The sequence below is a fragment of the Lipophrys pholis genome (assembly GCF_963383615.2).
Source record: "Lipophrys pholis genome assembly, chromosome: 18".
In the NCBI taxonomy this organism is placed as follows: Eukaryota; Metazoa; Chordata; class Actinopteri; order Blenniiformes; family Blenniidae; genus Lipophrys; species Lipophrys pholis.
This window is the reverse complement of record NC_137646.1, coordinates 15737512-15765409: the sequence shown is the minus strand read 5'-3', so window position 1 is coordinate 15765409 and position 27898 is coordinate 15737512.

Genomic DNA, 27898 nt, shown 5'->3' with positions numbered 1-27898 from the left:
ATGATTTTATTATGTCCTTGGCGGATGTGATTAACAAATAACCACGACTCCCAAATCTTTGACAAGTGCTTGATTTCCGAGCCTAAAATGCCTTCATTAAAGTTTCAGTTTTTTGTTTTTTTTCTTTCACTCGTGGAAGTAAAAGATCGGTTAAACAATGAGCACGTCAACTCACTGGTGGTTTGTAGGTCAATTTTGAAGGAACTCTGTGACAGTGGCGCCACATTTTGTTTGCCGCTTCAATTCAGGTGTCTGACTGCCTTTTATACTTTTAACAGCAGCGGGGACTCCTGGGCATTTTTGTATTTACAGCCATCTGCCAAGCCAAACTGAGCAACTACACAGGAATCCTTGGAAGAAAAGTTTCAGTAATTAAAGCTAGTGGCCGTCGTGTACAAGGTTTTTTATACTTTATTTTTATGGATTGCTCTTCACTTCTGCTGAAAGAGCGACGTAATACAATGCCACGACGGCTGCCTCCCTGACTCAAATTGGGGACATAAAAGGTTCGGTGATGACGGCTGAAATGAGAGTTTAAGTCACGCTTCTTAGAAAAAAGACATCCCCAAACTTTGCAACTATAAAGTTTGCAGTCTCTGAGACATGAGCCCGACAAGATATTGCTAATAGTGCGTTTGTAGTTAAAGGGGCTATCGCCTCCTTTGTTTGGAGTGAGCTGTATTCCCTCCAGTTCTCAATCTGAGCCGACCAAATGAGCCCCATTATTATACAGACGGATGGAAATGAGCTAATTATTTCCCCCGACTAATGGCCTCACACCATGCCATGTTAGCGAATATATGAGAGGAGCAGATCAGAAGTCTTATAAAAGACTGTGCATGATAAGTGCATGACACAACACTATATTTATAGTATCCGAGTAAAAGTTAACTTGACTTCGTCGCTATGGCAATGGAATAAACTCTTAACATAACGTAAAACTTATTGTATTGCGGTTCCATTTGTGAAAAACTGAAAAAAAACAAAACAACAACAACTTCGAGCAACAGGTTGACTTGGACGGCTGATCACATTCACATAAATCATTGATGTGCAATATTTTAACTAAAAGTGTCGTTTTTACAAGTTTCCACCAAGGAGAATTTGCTTGGTGCAGCAAGACATTTTTAACCTTTAAAATGAAAACACAGCCCATAAATGATATTGCAGCATAGAAGCAGCTAACATGCTAGCAATGCTAACTCGGTTCTGCAAAGAAATGTTGCTTTGGCGATGGTATGCGCTCTATCGAGTGCCTGTACCAGTTTGGCCATGTTTTACGCCTTTTTTTTTAAGTTGTTTTCGCCATTTTAGCTGGTTTAGTCATTTTCGTGGCTTCACCTTTAAGGCCCTGTTTACACGACGACAGATTCAAGTGAAAACAGAAAACTTTCATTGCGTTTTGGGCGCCCATTTACAATGGTGGTGGAAGCCACTGATAATGCAACTTTTTGAAATCCCTATGACTCCGTCTCCGTGGAAACAAGTTTACTGAAACTGCCACTGCACTGTAAATATTTCTTCTCCACATGTGAAAGTAGATGGACAATAACAACAATGAGTGCAATGGCTCCCCGTCCATATTATCCCGGGACTTGGATTACTATAACAGGTGACTCTTAACTAAAACTTCCAACTTCCTTGTGTGTCCAAACGAATATCCATGTACTTGCCATTGTTAATGCTTATAGCTTATTGTTCTTTGTGCACAACACACCCAAGTGGCACTACATGAAAACTCCATTGTTTTAGTATTTCTGTCATTTCAATGTAAGCGGACACCATTTTCCGAAAAGTTATTATGTAAACGCGAAACTTTTCTGAAATGAAAACACAAAAAACTATGCATCGTTACTTGCGACGTGTAAACAGGGCTTTGGGTTGTTTTTAATCTATGTTCCATTCTCACCATTATCAAATAATTTGGAGCTTTCAACATGACTTTTTTGTTGTTTCTCTCCATAAATCAAACATACAGGTGGTAAGAGAAGCAGAGTTTTCCTCATAAAAAAGTTCTTTTTGCGCTTTTTTGAAAATTTAGGTGTAAGGCGCACCTGGAAAGTACACATTTATCACCTGGAGTCAAAAATGGACATATTGGGATGTCATGCATATTTTAGCTGAGGAACTATTGAACCATTTTTTGGATTTAAATGTCACATTTTTCACCCTAACCTGTGAGTTTTTTTTAAAAAAAAGGTCTGGTGTAAAATAAAATAATAAATCAAGTAGCAGGCCCCTGATTAAAATGAACAATGCATTAATCCTGTTCGATAAAAACCTCCCTCACATCGCCATTGAACATGCATGATAATGAGTATTTGGAATAGCACAAAGAAAAGAAAAACTCTCTAGAATGTTAATATTGCCTCAAGTACAATTTTTTTTTAAATTTTATTTTATATTCATCATTCAGTTGTCTTCACGTCAGAGTGGGAATTATAAAGATGTCAGGGCTAATCCTGTGGAGAAAATGGGCATTGTCGTTCCTGGCAATTACCGTTTTAAACAATCCCTGTCGGTCCAGTCATAGCATTCATGGTACTCGAGCCTGCGTCTTGTGTAGGCTAAAATTGTAGGCCTATCAACTTTAATTCCACCCTGCCTCGGCGCTCGCAAGCATAAACACGAGCTGCACATGCATGGCTTGGCGTTAAAGATGACCAAGTGAAGGATGAAGAAACACACACACCTAAAAAACTTTCAATTTTACTTACTGTCTCACTCCATCATCCAGTCGTATTAAGGGTTTTTTTAGCAGTATTTTTCTAAGACCACATGCTGTACAAGAGCTAGAGTGCAGTGCAATTATCAACCTCTCTAATGGTGTCCCCTCTCATGTATGGTCTCAAAAGGCTATTTTCCGTTAGTGTTCTTACAGGGAAGGAAAAATAGAGAAAAAAACAGAGAAAGACCAAGTCCACTTCAGCAGAGAGGAAAAGAGCTAGTGCACATAGAAATGGAGATAAAACCACAGGAAGTCACCGGTGTATTAGATGAAGCAATTTCCTGCACTACTTTCAGAAATTTTTATCAACAAAAGGACAAACTGAACAACGTGAGCTTCTGCTCCAGTACAAAATGCCCAACACACGAGTGGAGTAAATAACCCTTTTAAAAGAGATGGATAAATGCCAGATGAACACTTAACAAACCTCGATTTAAAAAAAAAAAAAAAAAAAGTAATATTTACCTTAAACTTTGTTTTACTTTGGAAAAGTAAAAAAAAAAAAGAATAACTTTTCTTAATAACTTTCTTAATTTGGATTGTTTTAGAGGTGAGTCTCTCTTCTTGAATATCAATCACATCCTATCAAAATCAATGACTAATTAAGTCCAGAAAAGAAAATGGGGCACTTTTGATTTTCATCTAATTATTATTTATGATGCGCTGATGCTATGTGCCTTCCGCTGAAGATGAACAGCCTTGGTGTGAGCTGAGAGCACAAACACTTATCACAAGCACGCGATTGGGTTGATCGGCGGAGGAAGGAGTGGATGAGGCATTCATCATCGCCAAGTCGCCTTCCAACAAAGAAACCTGAAGCTCCCCGGAAAGAGTGCCGTGCCGTGGGAATGATCACGCCCGACATGGAACATTTTCTGCTCGCTTTAACGAGTTCAAAGTGTGCCATAGTGGGAAGAGAATGTCATTGCTTGTTTGTGCCGCTTTTGATCCTGATATATCAAAATGAAGCATTTCCTGTTTATGCTGATGCTGCATTGATATGCATCATTTCTATCTATTAATTTGTTTGATACTTTATAATCTCCAGAGACGGTGGTCTTGTGGTCTATTTTCGGCACTGCTACACGACTATAACACGGGCTTGAACGGTGGAGCTCCTCTTGGTGTGTGTGTGTGTGTGTGTGTGCGTGCGTGCGTGCGTGCGTGCGTGCGTGCGCGCGCTGCCGAGAGTTGAATGCAATTGCAATTATCTCAAGAATGAACTGAGCAGGTGGTCCTGAAGTCCCATCATGGTTGGTTGTAAAATAAATGGTGTAATTACGAGATCTTACATGGGGATAAAGTATTTATGTTTCAAATGTCAATCAATCAATCTGAAATATTTGAAAGTACGAGATGGTTTGCTTTAGCACTGTGGCAAAACAAAAATGTGATAAAAGAGGGACTGGTTACCGTGTTTTGGGGTATATTTGTGATAATAGTTTGTAAATACCAGTAGGTTAGGCTGGTGATGTTCACACTTTCTCCAAACTCAGTAGATGAGAAAATGCCCTAATAATAAATCGTACATGGCCCCAATGTTTAAGGTCACACGGTCACCAAAATGGGTTTTTGATCTATTTAGTAGGTGGTTAATAATGCATTTCCTCATGCTGGTAAAATATGTTTTTTTTTCCCGCCGCTAATGATTGCACGAATGGATGTACAAATTAAAATGAACCACGAGCACTGCAGATTATATGCTTTGAAATCTGAACGTTTACCCTCGTTTGCGTGTTCGAGCAAAGGTCACAGGGGTGTCCAAAAATCCACGGTTTGCTCACCGTTTTGCACAGCGATAGCATCGGGCTGAGTAAGGGGTCAGGGAATGACACTGAAAAGTTTGGTCTGATTCCACTTGAGTAAAGGTCTTGCGGGGTGGGTCATCAAAATCAATATCTTTCTTCCTCTTGGTAGCATGAACAGAGAGAATGTCAGGCGGTCACAGACAAACAGCCCAGCGGCCGGACAAAGGTGCCTCTGAATCATCGATGGGGGGGGGGGTGTGAATGATGCATTGGTGAAAACAAATACTTTTCCACAGTTCCCCCACACCGTGGCTGTAACTCACAATGCAAATGGAGTTTGGCATATTTTACAGCGTAGCTTGAAAAGGTTCAACCACTCAGTCGAATTATGCTCGTATTAGTGCAGTAAGACCTCACCCACAGTTTGACAACCACCATACGCATAGTTGTTTTTTTGTTGTTTTCTTCGAAAAGCTGATTCATTGAGACAGAAACCAGCACGTTGAAGTTTACTGTTGACAGTTTGACTTTGGAACATTTTATCATCGGGTCAGTTTGAGGGCAACGGATGAAACAAACCTCCTCTTCCTCCTGCCCCCGGGGGCCTGCGAGCTTTATGAGCGAAAGAGCCACTTTTTCAACTTTCCAACAATTCAATTTTATCTGGAGCATTTTTGAGAAAACGTGTCTGGTGTTTCAGTTTCAATGTTTTGACTGTGTCATTTTGCTTGTTTTGTTTTGTTTTTCATTTGATGCTACTTTTTTTTTTTTTTTTTCTAGGTTTGAGCTATTTTGACTTTTTTACATGAGACGTTTAAAAATGGGCAGTTTTTCCCAATGTTGTACTGATTTGAGTTATTTTTGTCATTTCAGTCATGTTCGCTGTTATTTTGTGTTTGTGACAGTTTGGCTGCTTTACCTTTTTTTTTCTGATATTTTTAGCCAGGCGATAAGAGAAAAAAAAAGAAAATCGTACAATGTGCAAATAAAATTAAGATCACTTTTTTTTTTTTTTTTATAAATCATTACATTTTCTGACAGGTTCAGGAAGCCATTACAGCGGGACTAAAGAGCCACATGGGGCTTTTCTATGCCTCGTGCTTGCAGGTGGCTGCAGCTGATCCCAGCTGACATTGAATGAAAGGCAAGACACGGACATGTTACCTGAAAAGACAACCACACATATACATCTATATATAGTCAATCTATAGTCAATTTAGAGACACTAGTGGACTTAATGAGGCTGTGCGAATCAAAACAGAATAACTGAATTCAATCAACGCGTACACCGGCACAGCATATTAACTTTTCACACCGTGTGGAAGCCGAAATGAACTCGTGATCCTCTTTCAGAGAGGCGATGCAAAATTGTCATCTCTACAACAGCAGCGATTCCCTAACATTCCCATATTGCCTCTAAGAAATATCGTTGACCTCCATTAAGGTGCATCACAAAAAAACAAACTGAGAAAAACCCCTTCTAAATTGAAGAAACTAAGGCCCCGTTTACTTGAAGACAGCTTCAAGTGAAAATGCAAAGTTTCTTGAATTTAGTGGAGTGTGTTTTGGGTGTCCATTTACATGACAGTGGCGCTTTGAGTGACTGTAAAAGCAACTTTTTGAAAACGCTTGGGCTTCATCTTTGTGTACACGGCAGAAGTGCTGCTACCGCGCATACTCAACGCCGCCATAGTTAATAGTTATCTTGCGCGTGTGGGAATAGACGGACTTTCACAACAATGGCGCCCTCTAGAGTGTCATGACTCCCATATGTTTATCCATATTCTCCTGGAACTTGGTAGATTTATTGTTGAAATTCACCCTAATAGCAATCCAATTTTATTGTCTGTCTATACAAATGTCCAAGTACTCGCCATTGTTCATGTTTATGTTCTCTGCACATGTGATTTTTCATTCCAAAAACAGACAACACCATCATACTAACTACAGTTTTCAGTCATTTTATTTATTTTTTTTCACCATTACCCTGTCAACAGAGATCATTGTCAAAACGGTGCTGTGTAAATACAAAACTTTAATGAAATGCAAATGCAAAAATGATTTTTCGATTTCACTTTTGAAAACTAAATTTTCGATTTTGACAACCCCAGTGTCGTCAATAACTTGGGGTCTAACTGAGATTTGTGGCACCCCCTCCACCAAGAACAAAGTTTAAGAACTAATAATAATACATTTTACTTGTAAAGCATTTTATATTTGGAGACAATCTCAAATTGCTACATGTGAAGGCTTGGAAATAAAAGCAGAAAAAATAAAGAATATACTATTTAAATTGAAAGTATTGGTCAAAAGCATTAAAAGAGTTAAAGGTCATAGGCGTTTTCCAATACATAGAAACATTTTTAACTCTTTCTTCAACCTCTCCAGGGTTTGGGGAGCGTTCAGGTGAACAGGGAAGCCGTTCCATAGGCAATCAACTGCAGGGTAGAAAGCCTGATCGTCTTTGGTGCTTGATTTAGTTCTGATCCACGCAGCACTCTTTTGGATGTACTGTACGGGAGTTTTTGTTGGCTTTTGTCAGGGATCCCAATCAGAAGTCCGTTACTGTCGTCCAGTCTGGATGAGACGAAGGCGTGCATCAGTCTTTCCGCATCATCTAAGGTGAGAGTGGGATGGAGTTTGGCGATATATTTTGGCGAGGGGAGATCTTTTACAGGTGCCTGATGTGGGTGTCGTCTGCACATCAGTCAGTCTTTATGATCCAATGAATTCAAAAGTGCGTCGCCCCACTTTGGTCTTTTTTTTTATTTTTTTGAAGGACGAAGTTTATTGCCGATTTTAATGCTGCGGAGGCAAACAGAAGAGCAGATGGTTCTTTTTTTTGTGGTTGAGAACATCAAGCTGTGTTGTTTTTAAGAATAAAATTAGTATTTCTGCAGGATGGTGTTGCCAAGATTCACCCTCGATACAAGAAAAAGGTGAAAACAAACAAATCAGCGAACATCTGTTTTTACTTCAGGTCAAAGAACATTTTTATTTATATTTTGAGCTGCTTTCCCTTCAAGCCTCCTTCTCAGCCCTGCTGGAGGAACCGTCGTCCACTGGGATTTCATCACACCCACTCCTGACCCTGCAGCCATGTGCAGTCATGGCTACTCTCTCAGGGACTTATCGTGTACTCCCTCACTCTTTCTCCGCCGAGTATTTATCCATCTCCTCCTAGTTGTGCTCCTTGACCCCCCTGAAGCCCCCTTACCCCCACCCTCCCCGTGTGGCCCTTCAGCAGTCACCTGATAACACTTTACTCACTCCCTCGTCATTCACTTCAACCTTCGGGCTCTTTCTTCGATGAAGCCAGTTCGACTGGGCTTCAAGTTAATGGAAACCACTGCTCCACTCACACCTTTGGGTTTTTCCTCAACTGATAAGGTCAAGACCTCCACTGGTCAGTATCTCTGGTTCTTGTGGTTTTTGTTTACACTATGAGCTTCGGGTTTATTTTACTCTGTTGGAAGATTTCTTTCTTTCTTTCTTTTCTTTTGGTCCCCCTTCTATCCCGGCAACAAAGCAAGCATACAGTACGTGTATGTATGACCATGTCAAGCCTGGGCCCACTGATGTTTTCTGTGAGCTTTCTCCATAGGAGCGCACAGCTCCTCCATCACCCAACTGTCTGTATCCACTTCAAAGGCAGACGAGACGAAGACAGCTGAACTCAAACAGAGGAGAAGCCTGGATACGAGCCTGCCTGTGGGTTCTATTCAAAGACCCTGACCCGATTGTGTGTTGGTGTAGGAGTGTGCACGAGTCGGAGGGAGCGTGCTAGTGGAAGAGCAGACATGCCTGTGTGATGGGCAAGTATGAAAGACATAAAAGAAATCGGGGGGAGGGGGGGCTTCACAAACCTACACATGCCTTCAGAAGTGTATGGGGTCAGGTGTGGAGGGCCACAAATGGGTGACATGACATGGCCACGAGAAAGACGAGAAGAAAGTGGCCCTAAGGGATACCGCTTACAGCCCGATGCTGCTTCTCCCACTCACACTCACACTCACACTCACACACACACACACACACACACACACACACACACACACACACACACACACACACACACACACACACACACACACACACACACACACACACACACACACACACACACACACACACACACACACACGCATCTGTTTGAAACTAGACGTGCATTCAATGCGAGCCATTCACAGCACACTGTTATAATCCCTGCCACTGTAATTCCACACACATCACTGCTAAACCATTGGTGCTTACGTTGATTCTGCTTAAGAAATGTGGCGTGGGATCATGTTAAGTAGTCATTAAATTCCAAAGCGCTGTTTTTGGATAGGTGCATCGAGTATTTAAAGAATTTCTGAGCTTTTGGAATGTTTAAATGTCTTGGTTCTTGATGTGTAATTTGACTCTATTATGTTTGTTGGGCTAATAATAGTTAAAGTAAAACTTTTTTTTTTTTTACCCTAATCATACTATTCATTCTCACAATGAAAAATTGTCTATTATGTGTAGTTGGAGGGACACAAATATATTACGGCAACCATTCTTCATTGTGTGTGTGTGTGTGTGTGTGTGTGTGTGTGTGTGTGTGTGTGTGTGTGTGTGTGTGTGTGTGTGTGTGTGTGTGTGTGTGTGTGTGTGTGTGTGTGTGTGTGTGTGTGTGTGTGCGTGGGCGTGCGTGTGTGTATTTATGTAGCCAACAGTGAACAGTGGAAAAAATATATATTTTATATATATATATATATATATATATATATAGATCTGGTGAACTGATCTTAAAACATTTTTTGAGGTATACAACTTTTCTAGTCACTGAGCTACACATTTTGTGTTCAAGGGATACGTCACTCTTTGGGGCAACCATTTGTGTGTAAGACCGAGTCTTTAATTGTTGCATCATGCCTTTTTTCAATGAAAACAACGAGAAACGAGGAGGATTTTTTTCAGATAAAATTACTGAAACACAGTATGGTTTATCAGCCATTCACTTGCACTTTCAGTCCTCGCAGAGGGGAACTCCAATGCAGAAAGTGACTTGGCTTCCGGCATTTCAGCCTGATAATTCTGTGTTGAAGCTTAGTCAGTTTTTGTTTTGTTTTTTTGTTTTTTTCCCCTCCTGAGCACTTCCACTGTGCAGCAGCTGTAGCTAACCTGTGTCTATGTGCCCTCTGGTGCTCCTCAAAGTTGTGACAGAGTAACACACATAGACGTAATGATTTTCTCTAGAGCGCGGGAAAAAAAAAAAAAAGAAAGTGCCTACTTTTCAGGCAGCCACAGCTACTGTGAAAAAACACCCGCTCCTTGCCAACTTTTACATGCACTGTACTCGCCACTCGCCTTAAGAAAGAGTGAAGAGACATATTTGCAGAACATGAGTACGAGTTGCCTTAACACGTTGTCTTGTTGACACTCAAACAAGCCGTTATTGAGCTCTTAATAAGATGGAAGCAAGACAAATCCAATCAAAACAGCATTTTCAGCTACAATGCCCTTTTTGGTCTTCCTCCTCGGTATTAATTAACATTGCGCTCAAGCCTCGGCAGATGAGGAGCTTGTAATGAAGGTAGAGAAGTAATGATACCCCCATTATGACATGCAGATCCCTTGCTGAATGTACTGGTGGAGCTATGCTCACGGGCGATGTGGGTTACTCTTTCAGAATACACTCAGGCGAGTCCTTCATCCTCATAGAGCTCAATTTAAGAACGTCAATATGACCAAGGGCATCAGCAAACACCACTGGTAATTGACGCAGTAATCATATCACATTCAGGGGCAGGTAATTTTCATTGCTGTGCTATTGAAATTGATTTTTGATGCGCTGGGAAGACAATATCAAGTATATTAGCAACAAGGGAAAAAAAAAAAAGCCTCAACTGTAATAGATGCTTATTATACAAGGTTGCAGTGGGTCACTAGTACACTGGCCAATTTGTTTATTTGATGGTGCTCATTAGCAGCTAAATAAAGATTAGAAGAGGGGCGATGTAGCTGAAAGAGCAAAGATGGGTAAAGTGTGCCACGGCACGAACAATATAGGTTTGAACACCTGGACGAAACAGGTGTGTCTTTCGACTTGGGGGAGCTGACACACACGCTTTGTGTCAAACCAAGGTTGCGAAGAAGGGGCACGTCGGGGATCAAAGGGAAAATGAAAAAAAAATGACAAGAGCCGTGGTTGGCCTATGACACAAGGTAATTCAAGTCCCCGACAGAAGCCCGCTGTGAAGCAAACTTAGGCAATGTGACAAACAATTGGGGCACCAAGAAAAAAAGTTACCGGTGTGGCTGAATTTGTCCATCGAGCCAGCACGAACTCACCAGCTATCAGACAAGCAACGTGCATTCATCAAAATATAAATTAGCGTCATCTCTCTGGATCAGTAGGTGCAGTTATTAATTTACGGTAACCATTCAGAGCCATCTGTTGATGATAATTGATGTGATCATTGGACATGATTACGCGGATCAGTTTCTTTAGCGTGTCGATGCATTCTTTCACTAGCAACAAGCAGATGAATGACATCTTGTGACGTCGCCTGATTTATTGCCAGGTCAAGAAGTTGTACGTCGCTGAGCTCTCACTCCAGCTTTTTAATTAACAAAGGTAATTGACCGTATCTGCCAGGGCATAAAATGTTGTTGAAGATGTTTTAGCATACACAAAAAAAAAGATGTAAACAAGGTGTTTGGTTAAATTGTATTTGAACTTAGCAGCCCAGTTAGGGAGCGAAGAATGAACCCAATTAGGTACTCACACTTTTAAGCACTTGCAGTCCCAAAAGCCAGGAAACGGGGGGGATAAGAATAGGCAAGCATGGAAAAAATAAAGTGCCTGCTCACTGGTAATTCTCCCTTTTGTAGGTTACAACATTTCCAGATCGCTGCGTACGCAAACAAACCACGACATTTTCATCTGTGGGAGTTTGACCATGCTCAAGCTCCCTTCTCTGCTTATCCTTTCATTCCATGCTTTCCTGGGCTTTCACCACGCATGCCACTGCTGATAGCGTCCTGCTCGGCTTTATGCTGTGGGTTTTATCGGGTCAGAGGATTCCACCGAGGCCTGGTAGCATTGTTGCTGCTGACCTCCCCAAAAGTCACTCTGAAAAGAACTAAATTGAGCGGTGGCATGCGGAAAGCTCCAAGGAGAGCCCATTTGCAATTCAAAGGCAAATTAGCAAATCAAACACTTTGTCATCCCCCCCACCCCCCAAAAAATGATGTTAAAAAATGGAGTGACAAGTGTTTAATATTGAAAACTTGCCTTAATCAACACATCATCAGCCAAAAAAAGTAATCACATTGGAGTGCGATTGAGTGGAGTTGACATTGCGACCTTCGAGATCTTTTTAAGTGCACCGTCATCTACATAAAGGCAGATTTTAAGGTCATCATTGTCACATTCAATCTGTGGAGTGACTAGTCAGGATGAATCAAATTAAGAGGATATCAATGAAAACTGCCCTTGTACTAAGTCAGTCCTTTGATCCATGTGTATTCAACTTTTTTCTGTGTTAATCAAGAGGCAGGGTCTTACAAAGTTGAACTAATGTGAATTATGAATGAGATGATGATGATGATGATTTTGGTAAAAAAAAAAACCTGACATAGGGAGACGCTTAACTGTAGAGACAGGACAGTGTCTGGCACTTCAGAAAGTATATAACTGTGCATCAATCATGCACATCTGTCATTAAAGACACATAAACACAGTCTCCTTCTAAAAATTGATGTTAAAAAGAAAATGCAGCAGTACGAGTGCAGCTTTGTAAGGTGAATGTTCATCACATCATAAATGGTTGAAAAGAGGAACTTGAATGGATTTTTATCATTCCAAACGTCATTCTTTAAGTAAGATAAGGTACACTTGCCCTAATATTTAAGTTGTAAACAGAAAGAACAGTCGTACCATTAATCATTCCCCTTCAGTACATGAGGTAGCAGCATGCAGAACGCGAGCTGTACTTGCTGCACAAATTAATTTCTGAAAACAATGTTTACCTGTTGTAGAAGTAGAAGATAAGTAAATCTAAGAATTTGACATGTAATTAAAATGTGACGTAAATTGCTTACCAACCTGTCAATAGCTCAAATGTAATTTTCAAGAAGCATAAAAGCCAGCATATATATATATATATATACACACACACAAACAACATTTTCACTTTGTTCATGTTCCAGTCAAGGAGTATGATTCATGATTTATATCAAATTGTCATCAGGGTCCTTTGATGAACAACAATGATTATGGTGGTCAGAGCCATGGTATTGGAACAGTCTGTCAGCTAACTAAGCATGTCTATTATCAGTCAATCGATCTGTGTTCATAAACAGTATGTTTTAACCCACTGGTATTATTGACCATTAATTGATTCTTGTATTTAATTACTTTTAAATTATTTATAATAAAACAATCTCTCGACCACTGCCTCAGAGATTGAGGAAAAGCTGGCCTATGGCAGTGGGAGGTTAGACTGACAAACGGAGACTAAAGTTGTTTTGTTTTCATTTTATTTTTATTCTTTTAAAAAGGTATGTAAGGTATGGAGGAGTCTCAGGAGCTAATCCTTGGAGAAAACATTCATATAGATAGTCATAAGATCTGAAAGATGACAAAATTATAGTTATCTAACGGGTATTCCTCGGGGGTTGCTTTGGTGCTGTTGTCTTTGAAGTGGAGTTCACAGTGTTAGACTTTGAAAGTCCCTGGTTTAGTGTGTTGGCATTTTGCTAATTAGCGCAGGGAGACCCTGAATTTACCAGCAATTCATCATACAGCGGAGATATTTCAGCTTGGACCAAAGTGGTGAACCGACTGTCGGCTCAAGATTGCTATCCCTGGAGCACCGTCATGCATTTTTATGTATGTGTCAGGCATGTCATCGTACCTTCAATGAACTGTCTGCCACTATTTCTCTCGGTCTCTGATTGTGATTAAAGAAAGCCATGACAGTGACTGAGGTTCACCTTTAGAATCCAATCAGTGAAGACACTGACGGGATTGGGAAGGGGACTGCTGAGAAAGTTAAAGTGTGAAAGAGACTGAGGTAAATGAGCTCATATCCATGCAAGTGACGTGTAATTAGAGATAAAAGCCCTCTGCATCAGACCATCATCTGCATCGTTGCTCTCACTTGGACGCCTAAATCACTTATCAAAAGGAGTTCATACAATTCCCCAAGTCCTTGTCTTTATGTTTACCAATTCTTCACACACTTCTGCTATGTAGGCTTCAAGTACTTCATATCTACGTACTTTGAACACTCATACACCTTGATTCTCCTTGGAGAAGGGTCTTTTTTCACTTTCAGAAAAGAAAAAAGTATTAAGACTTGTTCAAGAGTCTGATTGATTAGCTTGTAGCACCATGCCTTTGTATGATAACAGAAAAGAGTGAAGGGAGAAAAAAAGAATATGGTGGGTGAGTGCACTCATGCAATCGTGAAGCCTCACCCATAGTTCGTGTCCGTGTCAGATAGTTCTATTAGACAAAGTCACAAACTCAGAATACCTCAAACAATATCACAAACTTAACTCAACTTGTAAGATGAACACATTTATAATATAAAACTGTTTTTCTTCAGTCCGACTCGCTTGACTGAATGCGAGTCAGAGGCAAGGTGTTGGAATTACAATACCTGCCGGCATCTAAATATAGTATTACAAGAACGAACTGCTAGTAAATGAAATTTCACAGGATACTCATTCACTTTGAAGTGGAGACTCAATGTGAGGTACTGTAGCTGAAGAAACTTTGATCCCTACCTGTCTTGGTTTGCATAGTAATCCCAAGAAGATAAAAAAAAATACAACTTTAAAAAAAAATATAATACAATAAAAAAAAGATTAGTCAACATAGTGTTAGAGTTTGGACACTCTGAGTGCATTATCGACAGTGAAGAAATCTGATACACTATTTGATGTGTAAAGCTTCCTGGGAAGCTACAGAGCAGCAAGTGGGAGGCATACCTTCATTTTGCCTTTCATTTCTTGCATTCATATATACCTGAGAGCTACTTTTACTGCTTTTTGTTTTGGTTTTTTTCCCCCTTGAAACATGAACAGCCCCCTCCTATCATAGCGGGAACTTAGCCTTTTCATGTTGTTTCAAAGACACTGCCCGCGATAAATGTCGTGTTGCATCCTCAAAGGATTTTAAAAGCCAAAGTGGAAAGGTCTGGATCTTTCATCTGGCATTCACTAAGTGCACAGAGAAAGGAAAAGGTGTGAAAGACCATGCACCGGTATTGACGGCGACAGAGTAGATATGGCCCCCACCCCTTTGCCCATGCTCCGTGAAGCAGAATTCAAATGGTCAGGCTCCTTCTTGAGTACCTGCATGTTCAAGCCTCTCAGCTTTTCTCTTTAAGCAGCAAAACTTAACGGATTATCGAACAAGCCGCCATTTGAAGTGAAACACTACCTTCCCTTGTAAAAGACATCAAAATGTCAGGAATTTTGGGCTACGGCATGAATTAAATCTCTTCCTTGCATAAATAAATGTTGAACATCCTGAAACTATTTTGTGCCACTGAAGTACAATCAAATGCAGTAATCTGTGAAAACGTGAACAAAGGATTTACTAGTTTTCATTTTGTGGGGACACAAACAGTGTCAAAGATTTTGTTTGATCACGGAGAGGGTATTAACAAATGTATAGTTGAGTACAAAAGACGGATATTTAGCACATGCAGATTTTTTATTTATTTTTTATTTTTTTGTGGAGATGTACCCATCTGGCCTTGTATCTTGGCATATTACCCAGGACTCACCCTACTTAAAAATCTCAAAGGGTGCCTCCATGTGAAAGCTTAAAGAATTTGAAACTCGCACCTTATGCTAACGGAAAGACCTTGCCTCAGGTTGTTTTTTGATACTCAATTTTAAAGGAGCCCCTCTTTTCCTCTGGCTCTTCATGAGCAGTTGAGTAATTCATGAGGCAAATGGTGGCAAAAAACAATAGCCCTTGTACCAACAAGTTAACACTTTTGGAAGTCCACTGATTGCGTTGTAATTGCAGACATCGTGCACACAGCATGAGGATGCACAGCAGAATGCATCATCTCTGTGTTGCATGGCAACAGCTGAGCCCAGGTAGCAGGTGTGAGCATTATTTTATTCAGGAAGTGTGTGTAGCCCCGTGCTGGCATCCATAATGGAGCCAATCCTTCAGGGCTGCATGTGGATCTCCAAGCAGCTTGAGCCCTGAACGCTGAGGTGTGCTCACTAACACAGGGGTTTCATTAACCCCTGTGTTAGCGAACAGTTATAATGTTGGCAGCTGCCAGATGGGAACTGGTATGGTAGGATGGTTCACGTCATCACATAATGTGGCAGGTGTTGTGCAGGGAAAATCCTGAGTGCTTAATGGTATTGTTATGAGTGGAGGAACATCCGGAAGAGACAGAAAGGGTCCAACGCCATGAAATCCTCCGGGGATGTCAGGAAGCAGTTTCTTTAACAGAGATGTCGGCACATATTGAGTAACAGTTTATTAGCGATCATTTTCCTCCATTGGCTTTTGTGGAGTTAGTCATGCTTGACTTGGATTTTTAGTGGATTAAACTGTTTTAGAGCCCGATATGGCACAGAAACAGTGCTGATAAATGGAGAAAGACATTCCACTGAGCCCTGCCTACTGTCAACTCAGGTAATCCATGACCACGGTGTGCTTCTTCTAGAATATATCAGCCTCACTATCTTGGACTCAGTCTTACACAATTAATGAGACAATGAGGACTTAAAAAGCCTCTTTCTCGTTTCTTCCTCAGTACATGTCACCATCATGAAGATTTTCAGCCAGGCTCAAGTGATGAAGTACTCAGCCGCATAAAGGTCCCGAGCTCTTTTTCAAACGGCTCGAGTGTAGGCACTGACTCACACACAAACAAAAAGTCAAACAATTAACGGAAAAGCTAAACTTGCAGAGGAACTCTGAGCAGAAGTCGACGAAGCCCAATCCTTCTGAAGTAGATCCTCAGGCAGCGGTGTATGTTACATACAACTACAAGAGCACTGAGGTTCGTCTGCGGCGCTTGAGATGAAGGTTTATTTACAGAAACACCTACCATGTTTTGATGCTGGCCATCACACACCTCATCTGGATACAGCAAGAATTGTCATTTGTCCTTTGCTCTGAGCACTCGATGCCATAGCAATGCATGCGGATGTAAAAATTGTACATCCACATAGATATATACTGTATATATAGCCTCACCCTATATTTAACAAGTAATTTGTACACAACACAAGTGTGGCATTGGAATAAGCTCATTAGTAAGTCCATCCATCCATCCATCCATTCATACTGCACAAACATACAAACCCTTCTAAGTCACCAATTAACGTAACCAGCATGTCTTTGGCTTACAGGAAGAAAATAGAGCATCTTGAGTAAACCCCTGCATCCAGGATTTTTCAGGGCTATAACCACTATAACTTCATTCGAGGATAATATCACTATTGTGAGAATTCACATTTTTGGTTCTCATACAATCTGGCTGTTCTCGGAGAAACGCAAATCAATCTTTGCATGTGAATTACATGCATGGCAGAAAGAAAGGAAAGCTCCATTGGACTAATAATGAACTCTGGTAGTCAAGCATGCAAATATATTTTCCAAAGCTGAACAAAGCATCTGGTTAACTCTTTAAAGGTCAACATCGAAAGACAGAGCTAAGATCCACCTCCATTTTCAAATCTTCCGTATGGATGCTCTGCCTCACCAATGTGAAATAAACAAAATTCAAAACGGGGAAACTGCAGCTGCAACTCATTGCCACACATCCATTTGCTACTATTTTAATTAGCTCACCTTCTTCATCTTGATGTGTGAAGCATACACCGAGTAGTCTTTCAAATTAGGTCACCACCAAAATCTCTTTACCTCATTCACTTGACTAAATCCTGCTTTTCCCCAGGGCCCAGTCCAAACAGGTTGTTGCAGAGCTCAACTGATTTATGTGAGTTCTATTTTTATAAATATCTGGCATACTGCAGATATAAGCCTCTGAGCAGACGGAATTTAGTTGTTGCATGTATGAACTAGTTATGGCTCCCTCATTCTCCCCTACTGTCAATATTTACGCAGTAGACAGTGGACAGTGTTCATCCCAGACTCTGTAGAGATTAATTTCCCTGAGGAAATTAGCTACTGATGCCCAGCAGTGTAAATTTCCCATGTATGGTGAATTGAATTACCTTGCCTCCATCAGTATTTACAGAGAAAAACATAGTTTATGGTTGTGCCAATTATAATTTATTTGAAATATTGAATGGGCTTCTTAAGGGAGATGGGGGCTGTCTTAAATTTATTACTGGACTTGGCAATGCGTTGAGAAATGGGCATGACATTTACATTTCCCCGTGTATTTTGAATAACACATCTTCTACTTTGGTTAGTGTAAAATCAAGACTTGAAGGCTTTATTGGTATGAGGAAGATTCATTTATATGGCCCGTGTTTATGATATGATGTAAAGTTGATCTTTTGATGAGTCTGGCAAGTAAACACTCTAAATGCACTTACAAGCTCAAAGTGCATTAGTGAGATATATAAATAACTGAACCCGGCTTATTGGTTGGGACAGATATGAGTTGTCACGCTTGTTGTGCTTCTGTAGTCGGTTGCTATGGATTCACATTATTGATGAATGTTTTTCTCAACACATATAGTAAAACAACCACCAGGCTGGAGAGATAAAACATAATGTGTCTGTCTTTGTTATGAAAATGAAAGTCTGTGCCTACTTTCAGTTATTTCTGTTATTTCCCGATGACAATGTACCTGATAGCTCTTCATATTATAGCCCTTAATATCAATGTATTTGTAGTTGGAGTGCAGTGTTTTGTACACCATGCCAGTGGAGTATGTAGTGTACATATGGGTCCAATAGAACAGTTTTGACCTCTTTAGGAGGAGCTTTAGGTTTTTCATTACTCATCTTATAGCCTCGCTTTGTGGCGCTCTGGTTTACTGTTCGAACTATACATGATAGCTTTTTGTCTCTTCCAGATGTCCCCCCTAAAAGCCTGCTTTCTTTACTTTTAGCCTCTTATCAGAGCTTGTGGCTTTACAAAGTGCTTTTCGTCATAATGTTTGCAATTTGACACCAGCCTCATAAACCTGTCAGCTATCGCTACACCCACAGAAGGGCTATATAATTATGTTTTTAAATAAGCTTGTGCCTCGTGATTTTTATGGCAAATTGAGAGGGTTTTCCCTCATGCTTTCATATTTAATGAATCTATATATTCCATAGTTTGGAAAAAATATGGTACACGGTTCATTGCACAAATGTTTCCTAATTTCCTAACATTTGACTGAATTAGTCCTACAATAACCTCAAATAACTTACTAAAATTAGTCTATTATGTGATGACTGTCCTATAAGATAAACTATTTAATAAACATGAGATCCATGAGACTCTTAAGTACTGACATGGTTGATCAATCCTGGAGAAGAAACTTCATCTCGTCACTTTGCCGAATTCCAATTTGTCAACAGTTCCCATGTGCACTGAGACACAGCTTCTGCGCATAATTGCTCATGCCTCTTGTGAATGGGACGTTCCAGCCATATCAAAGGATTTGCTGTTTTTCCGAGAATCCTCCTGCCATCTGCTGCCCGCCAACAAGCAAGATGTTTCTACTGGAAGCCTCCACCCTATAAAGCTCAGCATACAGTCTGTGGCAGTCCATCAACAGATTTTTCATACTGTGTTGGGTTCTTGCAATATTTAGACATCATTTGTAAAGTTGTTTATTCTATTGATGCAGCTAGATCTCTGAATTGGCATGTCATTGTAATATGACTAAGAGCTATTATGCAACACTTGACATATCGAAATATATTGAGGGCCACTGAAACAAGGTGGCAGAGATGTGACTAGATTTTCATCCTTATTCCATCCATGGCTGGGGATAGAAGGAGAAATAAAATGTGCACCATTCAGTCATGGGATGTTTTTTTTTCTTCCCCTTTTTCTTCATCCACTCACGCTGCAAGAAAAATCTTTGATCAACCAAAGTGTAAACGTGGCCATTCCACCCTGTGACACCTTTTGTCACGTTAGAAAAGTATCAGTGTTAGTGAGACGGCTGTCACCAGCGTTCAACATTCAAGCTTCATCCTGCACATGATAACATGCTTCTTTTAGGTATCTGTCTCCACGAGACAGACACCTGCTAATGAGAGGAAAAAACCTATAACACTTGGTTGCACACTGTAAATCTGACAGTTAAAAACCTGAGCAAATGCATTAATAATTGGTCTCCCTTACTCCAATGCCACAACATAGAAATTCCGTGACATAAATCAGACGACGCCTGTGTGGAATCTCGAGCCGCGATCTTAAATCATGATGTGTCGCTGTGTAACCTTGTGTGACTCGATTATAAAAGGTGGCTTTCAGCATCTGAGTAAATGCTGGAATTAGAAATATCGGATCGTATAAATGATATACCTTGCATAGTTCTGTTTAAGGAAGGGGGGATTCAAATGTAGTCGAATGCTGTTAGATTATTTTGGATGTTGAGAATACTACGGAGGGCCACTCGCCCACACATTTTCAATGTCGACCTGCTAAACTACAAGTGAATGTAATGTGTCATCTGCTCATTACAATCACATGTGTTGACACTCAGAGACATTAAATCCATAAAGGATGCAGGACTCTGGCTCTCCAGGATCAGGAGAGCCTACCTCCGCTTTCGGGGTTGCTTCTGTGAAAAGCTGCATATCCTGTCTCCATTCTCTGGTTTGCCAAGACATTACACCGGAGTCAGACGCGCAGTTTGATTTGGGAACAGATGCCCTCAAAATAAACATAATGGGCGGTTTCCCAGATCTTTGTTGGATTCTATAAAGTGTCTTGTGTTTTCTTGACATTTTCTTGCTCATTTGATTTTGACGACCTGTGCAATGTGAAATGTGAAATGTTGATCCGAGAGAGCCGCCATACTGCATGTCACCGTCTTCCTGCTCAAACACACCTGAATCTATTGGATGCATATTCACCAAGCTGCAACAGGTCTCCAAATCATCCCCTCATTACCACTGGGTTTGCTGGAGCAGCGAGATGATCAAAACATGTTGAATGCGGCTCTGTCGGAGGATTTACCGTCTTGGCAATTGCAGGATTTGAGAGGCGTTTAAAAGTTGAAGATGAGCAAAGAATAAAAAGAGTTAAGCCACACAGACTGTTAAAAAGCAGGTTCAAGCAGGCAAATCAGAAGATCACTAAGAAGGCTGGTGTGAAGAGAGAATGTGACGAAGGCTGTGTTTCATTCCACAATGGACATGCACATCATTTTGTTCTCTCTGTTGGAAATGTCAAGGGAACATCTCAGCTAAGGGAACGTCTCTGTACAAAAGTCTCCGCTTGGAACGAACGTTCCTTTAAAACTGAGCATGTTTTGCTTCCTGTGGCTTGGGATCATGTTGGACACCTTGCTTGGTCTACTTTTCAAGGTAAAGGAGAGCGATCGGATGCACCCAAAGACTTCACGGCACATTCATTCGGATCCATGTGGAGAAAGTAGAAGGGACGCTGACTTGAGGTCAAACAGCGAGAGACCAGGGCAGCGCGAGAGGAGACCCAAGACCCACAGAAAAGGTCAGTGAACAACTTTGCTTGGTGAAGTATGAAGGTTTTTTTTTTTTCAATTGGAATTGAACAGCTGTATGACATCATCATCAGTTCATCGCAAGCCCAGTGTGTAAAAGGCCGAATGCAAGAAAATCAACTTGTTTATGGTTGAGTGATTATATATATGTATTTTAAATGTTTTTTTTGATTTACTTGCGACTGTCTTTTATTCTTATTTTTTTTTTTTAATTCCTGTGTCCTTCTGCATTGGCACTCACTTTGTGTCCCTGAACTGGCTGGATGAATGAATGAGTATCTTATTGCAGGATTACAGTGACTAACATTCACCTTGCAGGCGTTGTTTAGAAGGTTCTGTTTGTCTCGAAAATACTGTTGTTTTGTTTTTTGTTTTTTTGCTCAATCATTTAAAAATGATTGCCCCGGTCCTGTTAATATACTATCCAACATGTCGTCATGTCTTCTCCTACATGTGTGTTTCTCTGACCCTCAGGTGTAAAATTGTTTTGGAGGCCGTAAAAGGAGACAGTGTCTTTAAGTGACAACTGTAATTATAGTTCCTGCCTGTTCATTTCCCCCTTTTGCTTTGCTTGATTTCTTGCGTTTTATGTGGCCATAAACAGTCTGCCGCCTTGTGCGTTGTGATAATTGTTGTGATTAAAAATAATGTTCAGTTTAATCCCGCCTAATATCGTATGACACTCGCTGTCAAATTGCCATTCCGCGCACTGACAATCAAGCACAATCTTCAGATCCAGTGTGATAAATTAAGAAAAATTAATGACGGATTGTTTTTGAAATAACGGTGGCACTCCATTATGCAGTAAAAGCCTGAGCATCCATGCACGCACTTGCTCACTGTCGGTGTAATGAATCTGAGTGTATGCAGAGTCCCCGTGTGTAGGCGGGACCCGTGCACTGTGTACCTGTCAGCTTATGTAAATGTGACTCTTTATTAATGGCAGAACAGTGGCTTCTCCACCAGTGGCTGTCGATGTGTCGATGGGGGCGGGACCTCCCCGGTGACACTACTGATTATTTCAATGACTCTGCTCCGACTGCAGGGCTTGCTGCATACACTGACAACAGGGTTCACCTTTCTCACACGACCTTAAGAAGTGACTGGGGAAAAGGAAGCAATGTGAGAGGAAATTCAAATAAAGCAGGAAGCGGGGCTAATGAAAAGTGACGAGGAAAAAAGTTAATGGTGAACTGATTTTGTCATTGTTGGTGCCGGTGACCCATCACAGCTTAGCTTGAAAATGGATTTCGAAGTTTGGAATTTCATTAATAAATATGGCTCAACTTCAACTGCATGGATTTGTAGAGATTCCGATTGCCTCGTAATTGTGATTTTATTTGATGAACAAAGGACATTGGCAGGGTGAGTGTCATTTTCAAGTCGGAAGTGACACCTGGGGCTGCCCTGCAGCCGTCCAGCTTCTCTCCGACAGCAAGTTGGTGGGTGATTGCTTGGAATGACGGCGTGATTGTACACGGTTTCAATTTGGTAGCAAATCGAAAAATCTAAATATTGTTCCAGGAAACATTGTTTTGCCGTTTCTCACAAATGAAACCTCTTTTTTTTTTTTTTTTTTTTTTAATCCCTTCATCATTTTTGCAGAAGCTTGAGTAATTGCTAAGGTTGTGTTCACTCTCTGGTTAGGTTGACTCTGTGCACACGCTGGCTCTTTCCAACATCGGTTTAAAACACATAGCAGAGAGCAGTTATGTGTATCCAGAGCCACACTTTCCACAATGATGCTGTACCATTCTGAATGCAACACAATGTTGTATTATTTTGGTGGAATGTTTACGACACATCGACTGCCTATAAAATATATTGGGAAGGGACATTGGCAACATGATTTCCTCTTTTATGTGCATAAATTACACTTTTAACATACTGTGCTTTTAAAGTCTATCAAGCTTTTGGTTTTTACTCCATTCAGACTGTAATGAAAGTGCACCAGAGTACGTTTGTAGGAATCCCAAGTGGAAGTACGTGATTAAAATATATATCATTAATTAGATGCTTTGGAAGTATTTTGAAGGAATCTCGGTATGTTACACGAGAAGCAACATTTTTCAATTCCAATTAAATTAGTTAGTTGAATAAGTCAATGGTGTTATGTATGTATACACAGCAAATATATCACACTTGTTATCCCAGAAAATGTGTGATGATTATAGTGTTACCATTGCAGTGTGTGTTTGTGAATGGGTAGATATGTAAACATCTGCTGAGCTAGTGAAAAGGAGCAATATAGGTGAAGTCCATTGACCATTTAAACATAACTCTGGGAATAACGTCAGTGTTGGCTTGGGCCCTTGGCTCTATTTCACTAACAATTGAACTCTTAATGGATAAATCGTTTCATCTATGCTTACGCCTCCTGTTTGTAACCAACAACCATATGAAAATAGGTTAAAACTCTAGTGACTTTTGACTATTCAGTTTTATTCTCCTTAATAGAAGTGAATGCACATTAGGTGAAGTAGGTCCTCATCCAATATGGCAGCGATTCGGAACATGGTGTCTATATACTTTTCATGTGGATTTGGGACCACTTGTTTGGTATGTGTGACGTAATGCAGAGCAACACTGACACCGCCAAAAACCTCTACGCTGAGTTTAAACCAAACTGGTCAGGGTGTAGATTAATGTACTTGACTTTCATAGCTGACCTCGAAAGAAGAAATTAAAAAAAAATGCATCATACGATCTAAATTCGAATAAGTCAAAGTCAATACAAATCATTCAGCAGCAATCCACAACAGTGTGAAATTGTGTTAAGTGGAACTGCTTTGTTAATTTCTATAAAGCTTTTTTTCTCTCCCTGGTAGGGGATTTTGGCATGCGATCTCAATCTCTTTATCTTTGAAGGCATTTCACCTATAGGACCTTGTGAATAAGCCTAATCCCAGAAAAAAAAGGCAAAATATTGAGTTCTGGCTGTGCCTGATAAAAACAGCCTTTTTCTTTGCTGTGTTCTTTTCTCCCCTTTGAGGACAAAAACAGGATCCGTTTTAAGCAGCTAAAGAGCGCAAACCTTTAATCATGAGGCAAGGTGACCGCACGCCTCGGTTATCAGGCCCGCTCAGCGTGTTCGCACAAATGCGTACTGTCAGATATGTGCTGTGCAAAAGATGCAGACTCTCACCCACACACATTGCATCTACATACATGCATATCCCCAAGAACCACAGCTCTTTTTTTTCTTTTTTCCTTGCCAAAGTTTGAATCTGTCATCTCCCTCAGCCTGCAGTTGTCCAGAAGGACGCATATAGAGACCTACAGTATGATAAGATTCTGTAGCTCTTGGTTCAACATGTCTCTTTACTTTACAGTATGATGTTGGGAAGATATTTGAGGCTGAATAAAGACCATTGTTCACAACACCCAATCAATCAATTTAAAACTGCCATATCAAACACGTCATCAACATGGATGAGAACTCCAAGATGCTGCTTGTCTGAGGAGTTAGACAAGGAAAAGATTTGTAGATGCTCGGTATCAAATCAGAGAAACAGTGCCTGCAGCCCAATGGATTACACAGCCTTCGACAAGACAGTCAGCACAATGTTGTGCAGATGTGCTGTGTTATTGTATTCAGATTGTGAATGCATGTGATGTGACAGCTTGGCCTTGAGTGCATCCAGCACTATGTGACACAGGTTTTCATTAGTCATTCTTGACCCACACAGCAGAAAGAAAGTGTGACAAAGCAGTCTGTACATCAAGTAAGGCTATCGGCACACATACAACCAAAACATTTTGGCACAGGATGAACACAACTGTGGTGGGGGGAAGAAAAAAAAAAAAAGCAAAGGATGGGAATGTACCAGATGGGATGGAAAGGATACCCGATGACTGCTGACACCACTTGTACAAGACTGTGAAAACATAAAGAACAGTTTAGCTCCCTTCTGTTGTGTTCGGGATGTCGGTTTACACGACTCGCTGGAAACGGGGAAATGTAACTTTTGTGAAGCACTGCTGCAGCGCATGCACAGTACAGCCGTAGTACATACTTCTTCTAGCTGGACAATGACGGCCTCTAAAGCGTCATGACTCCCACATCATATTCTCTGTGGGACTTGGTAGTTTTGTCATTGAGACTCAACCCAGAATAGCAATTCAACATCATCGTTTGTCCGTACGTATGTCTGTGTGTACGCCAGTATTGATGTTTAGAGCGTATTGTTCTCTGCTCACACGTATGTGTTATTTCATTACAAAAACAAACAGCACCCACTAGTGGTCCTACATGAAAACTACAATGTCGTTCGTGTTTCTGCTGTGTCCGTGTAATAGGGCATCGTTTTCAAAACGTTGCTGCGTAAATGCGATACTTTAGGTTGCTGACATGTGTAATTCTTTTGTTGAGACACAGCTTGTACTGATCAGATTTTTCGAATAAATTTCAATTGTCCTGTGGTGATTGGACAATAAATCTAAATCAGGATACGATGCTTGGTACTTTCAAGCAAAACAAAAACAAATCTTGAAAAAATGGATGACAGCAATGAGTCTAACAAAAAACAAACAAATTTACCTGTGCTGTGTTTTGAAGCATCTGGCAGTTTGTGGACTTTGAATACTATAAGCTTTCAGTAAAAATGGCAACAAATAAAGTAAATGCAATTTCACCATGTGGAATTCTGTCTTTAGCATTTATATAATTTTTGGCAAGTGACAAATTGTTGGGAAACTAAAGATTTTTGCTGTTTAACTTTCCCCTCAGAGTTCATCGTGTCAGAACAGTTTTGCAAATGGTCAGTGTTCCATTTTGCATTTTGATCAAAACTGCTTGATCTTTATTTACTCTCCAGCCATGAGCAAATGCTCAGTATGTTCCGTCATTTTGAAATGATACAATTTTATTGAAGGGTGATATCAGACTTTTGTTTTTCTTTTTGGCCAGATATGTCAAGCAAAAATACACACCCACAAAAAAATAATTATGTATTGAATTTGGACTTTGGCTTCCACAAAAAAACACTCTGACCCAGAAGGTTGGACATCTCATTCTGAAAGTTTCTTGCATCACTGAGAACTGGTGATGCTCTCTCCAGCTTGAATCTTTGTTCACATTTTATTACAAACAGATGTTCACACTTTACATTGCCAGGCTATAAAAGTGCTCCCTCAAATCCCTCCCCATGTCTGTCCCCCACGCCCCCTCCACCTGTCATCCCAGCCATACAACTGTGACAGCTGTGTAATGGCAGCTCGGGCGCGAGCGAGTGACTCCGAACCGCAACTCCCATCATGCCCCCTCCCTTGGGAGGGGGACGTTTAATGGTGACCTCCTCCATACCTGGATTGTTTCAGTAGCGCCACCACTCTCTCCCAGCAGACACGGTCCACCCACTTCCATATGGCATCTCGGCTCAGTACAGTTCCCCAGGGCAGCTAAAGGACTCTGTTTGCTATTTCAAGAAAGTCATGTTGCCGTGCATGTGCGAGGCTAAGTTGGAGTCTGAAACTTTCTCAAAGTTTTTAAAACTGAATTTGTCTACATGCTTGATAAAGACACCCACTGTCTGTGTACAGTTGTGGTATACCAAGTATAGCAATCTCAATATTTTGGGAAAAAACACATTTACTAAACTACTACTAAAGTGTGTCTGTAGTTCCCACTATCTATGAACAATTTAGAGCATGCATCAGATTCATTTAACATTTTTAAACATTATTATGAAGTATTCACACCATTTTCAAATGTACAAGTCATTTTGAACTTGCAGTCAAAGCTTTCATTTCAGAAAAGTTTTGAGTTTTCATGGCAACGTTTTCAAAATAATCTCCACTGGCCCCGAAACGGCAGAAACGCTGAAATAAGTGTAGTTGGCATGCCAGGCCACCAGATGGCGATGTCGGTTGTTTTTGTAATAAAACTACTCCCACGTGCGTTCAGAGAACAATACGCCATACACGTTAACAATGATGAGTAGAATGACATTTGTATGGACAGACAACAAAGTTGGATTGTTACTACGGGTGACTGAACTTTAGAACTACCAAGTCCCAGGGGAATATGGCCCGAGAGTCATAACACAGAAGAACTATTTACCATGGCTGTGGTGCACATGTGTAGTAGCAGTGTTTTCGAAAAGTTCCATTTTCCACAGAGACGAGGTCGAGGTGTTTTCGAGAAGTTCCACCTTGGGAGCTGTTCTCAAACAATTGCGTTGTCCGTGGCTCTGAGCACCATTGTCACGTTAACGGACACGCAACAAAGTTTTCCGTTGTCTGTTGCGTAAACAGGGCATCCATTTTTTGCAGTGTGTATATTGCACGTGTTGCCATAGCAATAGCAATACATTTGTGATATGTTGTGCAGCCCTTTTGGAAAGTGTCTGTTTGCATTCAGCCCTGTGAAAAATATAGCAAGCTGCTGAGAGGCTGGACCAGAAATACTTCTCGCACTTTACTCGCTGCTTTTTTTTTTCTTTTCTTTACAGCTTGTTCTGTTCTCGGGACATATAAAAGCTTGTGAGTAAGTAGTGTTTGTTTTCTCCATATTTCTGAAAGCTCCTGATGGCATATGGTTCTTTTCTTTATGCCTCAGACCTCCTGCTGTTTTAGAGTTGTCTGTTCATATGGCTGCTTTTCTTTCTTTCTTTTTTTTTTTAACTAATGTGTTTTCTCTTAAATGCTTTTTAAGGAATTCTTTCACATTGTGCACACATGTGAACTCTGTAGGAAAATGGACTGATTAGTTTTTGGGAGGCCAAAGTTTGGGTTCGTGTGACCTCGTTCATTCTTGGGAAATCCTCTTCATCAAATATCAGATGTCCAATTCTAT